The sequence below is a fragment of the Symphalangus syndactylus genome, chromosome 13, assembly GCF_028878055.3.
Source record: "Symphalangus syndactylus isolate Jambi chromosome 13, NHGRI_mSymSyn1-v2.1_pri, whole genome shotgun sequence".
Taxonomy (NCBI): Eukaryota; Metazoa; Chordata; class Mammalia; order Primates; family Hylobatidae; genus Symphalangus; species Symphalangus syndactylus.
This window is the reverse complement of record NC_072435.2, coordinates 30,338,864-30,345,397: the sequence shown is the minus strand read 5'-3', so window position 1 is coordinate 30,345,397 and position 6,534 is coordinate 30,338,864. Positions and strand designations below refer to the sequence as shown.

The 6,534-nt window shown below is 59.3% G+C and overlaps 1 long non-coding RNA gene across 1 annotated transcript; it reads right to left on the bottom strand.

Annotated features, from left to right (window-relative positions):
- Positions 1–1,474: 1,474 nt before the first annotated feature.
- On the bottom strand, positions 1,475–5,248 carry LOC134732098 (uncharacterized). The gene is made up of 2 exons (XR_010115020.1): positions 4,694–5,248; positions 1,475–1,967 (listed from the first exon to the last, which is right to left on the bottom strand). It is a non-coding gene; the product is annotated as an uncharacterized lncRNA (long non-coding RNA).
- Positions 5,249–6,534: the final 1,286 nt, after the last annotated feature.

Sequence of the window (6,534 nt, the reverse complement as noted above, 5' to 3'; positions counted from 1 at the left end):
GATCTGCCCACCTTGGCCTCCCAAAGTGCTGGGATTACAGGCATGAGCCACCGCGCCTGGCTTTTTTTTTGAGACAGAGTCTCACCCAGGCTGGAGTGCAGTGGCACGATCTTGGTTCACTGCAACCTCTGCCTCCCAGGTTCAAGTGATTCTCCCACCTCAGCCTCCCGAGTAGCTGGGACTACAGGCGCCCTTCACCATGCCCGGCTAATCTTTGTATTTTTAGTAGAGACGGGGTTTCACCATGTTGTCCAGGCTGGTCTCTAACTCCTGGACTCAAGTGATCCACCTGCCTCGGCCTCCCAGCGTGCTGGGATTACAGGTGTGAGCCACCGCGCCTGGCCTAATATCACCACTATCTAATTAATTCCAGAACATTTTCATCATCTCCCCCGAAAAACTCCCCACCCATTAGCAGTCACCCTCCGTCCCCCCAGGGCCTGGCAGCCACGAGTCTCCTTTCTGTCTGTGTGGATGTGTCTGTTCTGGACATTGCATATGAGTGGAATCGTGCACTCTGTGGCTTTCATGTCTGGCTTCCTTCACTCAGCGTGACGTTTTCCAGGCTCATCCGTGGGGTGGCAAACGGCAGAGCTGCATTCCTTTCCACGGCTGAGTTATCCTCTGTTGGATGGATAAGGCCGCACTTTGTTTGGACATCTAGGTTGTTTCTGCTTTGGGGCTGTTATGAATAATACTGCTATGAACACTCATGTACAGATTTTTGTGTGGATATATCATTTCTCTTGGGTATATACCTAGGAATGGGATAGTTGGGTTATAGGGTAATGCTATGTTTAACTTTCTCAGGAATTGCTAACCTGTTTTCCAAAATGTCTGACACTTTTATGACTTAACTGCTTGGTTCCTGAGTTTACTATGATGGGTAAAGAATATTCCTGGCCAGGCATGGAGGCTCATGCCTATAATCCTAGCACTTTGGGAGGCCGAGGCAGGTGGATCACTTGAGGTTAGGAGTTCGAGACCAGCCTGGCCAACATGGTGAAACCCCATCTCTACTAAAAATATAGAAATTAGCTGGGCACGGTGGTGCACGCCTGTAGTCTCAGCTACTCGGGAGGCTGAGGCAGGAGAATCGCTTGAACCCAGGAGGCAGAGGCTGCAGTGAGCTGAGGGCAATGGAGTGAGACTCTCTCTCAAAAAAGAAAAAAAAAAGAATATTCACGAGAAGGACACTTGGAGAAGTACCCAGCACAGTGCCCGGCTCACACTGTGTGCTCTACATTAGCTATGATTATCATCAGTTAGGGCTAGAAAAATTGTTATTATGAGTCTGAAAAGCCAGATCAACCATCAAGGGGTACTGTGAAAACTGAATGAGTTGACTGGGCACAGTGGATTACACACCTGTAATCCCAGAACTTTGGGAGGCCAAGGTGGGAGGATTGCTTTAGCCCAGGAGTTGGAGATGAGACTGGGCAACATAGTGAGACCCCATCTCATTTAAAAAAAATTTTTTTTTTTTTTTTTTTTTAATTTTTTTGCATACAAAAACAATAAACATTTTCTAAAAATACATACAAACAAAAAGATGCGTATCAAACATATTAGGAAGGTTGCACATGGGAAGTCGGGGAATAGAAATGGGGGTGGGAGTTAAAATAAATGAGAGAGGGACTTTATATGGATCAGTGATAATAACTCAATCCTCTATTTGACAAAGAAGAGGGAGAAGGAAGAGGAAGAAAAAGAAAGTGGGATAAAGGATCAGAAAGGGAGGAAAATAGAGAAAATTAGAGTATGACTCCGGGGTAGACCTGTTTTGTTGTCATTGAGTTGGTTGGTTGGTTTGTCTGTTGTATTCTTCATGTTTCGCCAAGTTGGCCAGACTGGTCTCGAACTCCTAGCCCAAAGTGATCAACCCGCCTCGCCCCCCAGAGTGCCGGGACCACAGGCGTGAGCCACCACGTCCAGCCCCCACATTGCTTCTGGCCTCCGTGGTAGACCTCCCAGACGGAGCGGCCAGGCAGAGGAGCTCCTCACTTCTACCCAGACACGGGGCGGCCGGGCAGAGGGGCTCCTCACTTCCCAGACGGGGCGGCCAGGCAGAGACGCTCCTCACTTCTTCCCAGACGATAGGTGGCCGGGCAGAGGCGCTCCTCACTTCCCAGACGATGGGTGGTCGGGCAGAGGCGATCCCCGCTTCCCAGACGATGGGTGGCCGGGCAGAGGCGCTCCTCACTTCCCAGACGATGGGCGGCCGGGCAGAGGCGCTCCTCACCTCCCAGACGATGGGTGGCCGGGCAGAGGCACTCCTCACTTCCCAGATGGGGCAGCCGGGCAGAGGCACTCCTCACTTCCCAGATGGGGCAGCCGGGCAGAGGCGCTCCTCACTTTCCAGACGATGGGTGGCCGGGCAGAGGCGCTCCTCACCTCCCAGACGATGGGTGGCCGGGCAGAGGCGCTCCTCCCCTCCCAGACGGGGCAGCCGGGCAGAGGCGCTCCTCACTTCTTCCCGGACGGGGCGGCCGGGCAGAGGCGCTCCTCACTTCTTCCCGACGGGGCGGCCGGGCAGAGGCGCTCCTCACTTCTTCCCGGACGGGGCGGCCGGGCAGAGGCGGTCCTCACTTCTTCCCAGACGGGGCGGCCAGGCAGAGGCGCTCCTCACTTCCCAGACGGTGGGTGGCCGGGCAGAGGCGCTCCTCACTTCCCAGACGATGGGTGGCTGGGCAGAGGCGTTCCTCACTTCTTCCCGGATGGGGCGGCTGGGCAGAGGCCCTCCTCATTTCTTCCCGGACGGGGCGGCCGGGCAGAGGCGCTCCTCACTTCCCAGACGGGGCGGCCGGGCAGAGGCGCTCCTCACTTCTTCCCGGACGGGGCACCCGGGCAGAGGCGCTCCTCACTTCTTCCCGGACGGGGCGCCCGGGCAGAGGCGCTCCTCACTTCTTCCCGGACGGGGCGGCCGGGCAGAGGCGCTCCTCACTTCCTCCCGGACGGGGCGGCCGGGCACAGGCGCTCCTCACTTCCCAGACGGTGGGTGGCCGGGCAGAGGCGCTCCTCACTTCCCAGACGGGGCGGCCGGGCAGAGGCGCTCCTCACTTCCCAGACGGGGTGGCCGGGCAGAGGCGCTCCTCACTTCCCAGACGATGGGTGGCTGGGCAGAGGCGCTCCTCACTTCCCAGACGGGGCGGCCGGGCAGAGGCGCTCCTCACTTCTTCCCGGACGGGGCGGCCGGGCAGAGGCGCTCCTCACTTCCCAGACGGGGCGGCCGGGTAGAGGCGCTCCTCACTTCTTCCCGGACGGGGCGGCCGGGCAGAGGCGCTCCTCACTTCCCAGACGGGGCGGCCGGGTAGAGGCGCTCCTCACTTCTTCCCGGACGGGGCGGCCGGGCAGAGGCGCTCCTCACTTCCCAGACGGGGCGGCCGGGCAGAGGCGCTCCTCACTTCTTCCCGGACGGGGCGGCCGGGCAGAGGCGCTCCTCACTTCCTCCTGGACGGGGAAGCCGGGCAGAGGCGCTCCTCACCTCCTAGACGATGGGAGGCCGGGCAGAGGCGCTCCTCACTTCCCAGACGATGGGTGGCCGGGCAGAGGCGCTCCTCACTTCCCAGACGGGGCGGCCGGGCAGAGGCGCTCCTCACTTCCCAGACGGGGCAGCCGGGCAGAGGCGCTCCTCACTTCCCAGACGATGGGTGGCCGGGCAGAGGCGCTCCTCACTTCCCAGACGATGGGTGGCCGGGCAGAGGCGCTCCTCACTTCCCAGACGGTGGGTGGCCGGGCAGAGGCGCTCCTCACTTCCCAGACGGTGGGTGGCCGGGCAGAGGCGCTCCTCATTTCCCAGACGGTGGGTGGCCGGGCAGAGGCGCTCCTCACTTCCCAGACGGTGGGTGGCCGGGCAGAGGCGCTCCTCACTTCCCAGACGGTGGGTGGCCGGGCAGAGGCGCTCCTCACTTCTTCCCGGACAGGGCGGCCGGGCAGAGGCGCTCCTCACTTCTTCCCGGACGGGGCGGCCGGGCAGAGGCGCTCCTCACTTCTTCCCGGACGGGGCGGCCGGGCAGAGGCGCTCCTCACTTCTTCCCGGACGGGGCGCCCGGGCAGAGGCGCTCCTCACTTCTTCCCGGACGGGGCGGCCGGGCAGAGGCGCTCCTCACTTCTTCCCGGACGGGGTGGCCGGGCAGAGGCGCTGCTCACTTCCCAGATGGGGCGGCCGGGCAGAGGCACTCCTCACTTCCCAGACGGGGCGGCCGGGCAGAGGCGCTCCTCATTTCCCAGACGGGGCTGCCGGGCAGAGGTGCTCCTCACTTCCCAGACGGTGGGTGGCCGGGCAGAGGCGCTCCTCACTTCCCAGACGATGGGTGGCCGGGCAGAGGCGCTCCTCACTTCTTCCCGGATGGGGCGCCCGGGCAGAGGCGCTCCTCATTTCTTCCCGGACGGGGCGGCCGGGCAGAGACGCTCCTCACTTCCCAGACGGGGCGGCCGGGCAGAGGCACTCCTCACTTCTTCCCGGACGGGGCGGCCGGGCAGAGGCGCTCCTCACTTCTTCCCGGACGGGGCGGCCGGGCAGAGGCGCTCCTCACTTCTTCCCGGACGGGGCGGCCGGGCAGAGGCGCTCCTCACTTCCTCCCGGACGGGGCGGCCAGGCAGAGGCGCTCCTCACCTCCCAGACAATGGGAGGCCGGGCAGAGGCGCTCCTCACTTCCCAGACGATGGGTGGCCGGGCAGAGGCGCTCCTCACTTCCCAGACGGGGCGGCCGGGCAGAGGCGCTCCTCACTTCCCAGCCAGGGTGGCCGGGCAGAGGCGCTCCTCACTTCCCAGACGGTGGGTGGCCGGGCAGAGGCGCTCCTCACTTCCCAGACGGTGGGTGGCCGGGCAGAGGCGCTCCTCACTTCCCAGACGGGGCGGCCGGGCAGAGGCGCTCCTCACTTCCCAGACGGGGCGGCCGGGCAGAGGTGCTCCTCACCTCCCAGACGGGGTGGCCGGGCAGAGGTGCTCCCCACCTTCCAGATGGGGCGGCGGCCGGGCGGGGGCTGCAATCCCAGCACCCTGGCAGGCCAAGGCAGGCGGCCGGGGGGTAGAGGCCGCCGCGAGGCCAGACCACGCCACCGCACTCCAGCCCGGGCAACACCGAGCACTGGGTGAGCGAGACTCCGTCTGTAGTCCCAGTACCTCGGGAGGCTGAGGCGGGCAGAGCACTTGGCGTCAGGAGCTGGCAACCAGCGTGGCCAAGATGGCGAACGCGTGCCTGCATCCAAAGGAGAAAAGGCAGGCAGCGGTGGCGCGCGCCGGCAGTCCGAGGCAGTCCGTCGCGGGCAGCAGCAAGCCGAGTAGATTGTAGTGTGGGCCAGAGAGGGAAAGAAAGAAAGAAAGAAAGAAAGAAAGAAAGAAAGAAAGAAAGAAAGAAAGAAAGAAAGAAAGAAAGAAAGAAAGAAAGAAAGAAAGAAAGAAAGAAAGAAAGAAAGAAAGAAAGAAAGAAAGAAAGAAAGAAAGGAAAGGAAGGAAGGAAGGAAGGAAGGAAGGAAGGAAGGAAGGAAGGAAGAATTTTTATATAAAAAAATTAAATTAAATTAAAAAACTGAATGAATTAATGCCAGGAGTGATAGTACCTGTTACACACTGAGCACTTAATAAAATTAGCTGTTATGATTGACAGGCATTTGACCAGTTAAGAGCATACAGTCAAGAGACAGAATGAACCCTGGTACTGCCAGTTACTGGCTGTGTGTCCATGGGCAGGTCACATAACATCTCTGGGCCTCAGCTTCCCTTTCTGTATGATGGTCATAATGACAGTACCTCCCTCACAGGACGACTGCACCAGTTGATAAACATAGACATGTAGGCCAGGCACGGTGGCTCGTGCCTGTGATCCTAGCACTTTGGGAAGCTGAGGTAGGCAGATTACTTGAGATCAGGAGTCCGTGTCCAGCCTGGCCAACATAGAGAAACCCTATCTCTACTAAAAGTACCAAAATTAGCTGGGGGTGATTGGGGGCGCCTGTAATCCCAGCTACTTGGGAGGCTGAGGCACAAGAATCATTTGAACCTGGGAGGCAGAGGTTGCAGTAAGCTGAGATTGTGCCACTGCACTCCAGCCTGGGCGACAGAGACTCCATCTTAAAGAAACACAAACATTGCGTAGTGACTACTACATACTAAGTGTTATATAAGTACCAGCTCTTAGCAGCATTATATTTTTCGTTATGTGACTTTCAGAAAACCGTGGCCCAAGCTTATCTCTTTAGAAGCTCTGGGCCCATTTCTGTCTGAGACAGGCATGCTTATGCCCATTTTGTAGATGAAGAAACTGAGATTCAGGGAAAGGAAGTGTCACAGCCAGAAAGTGGAGGTGGGAGTCCAAAGGCTTTGCTCTGAACCCCCTGATCCTGACTTGTGGGAGCCTTCTCTGGTAGGAAAGAGAGTCCTTTTGTCCTCTCTCTCTCTCTTTTTTTTTTTTTGGTGGGAGGATAGAGCAGAGTCTTGCTCTGTTGCCCAGGCTGGAGTACAGTGGTGCAATCTTGGCTCAGTGCAAACTCCGCCTCCCGGTTTCAAGCAATTCTCCTGCCTCAGCCTCCCAA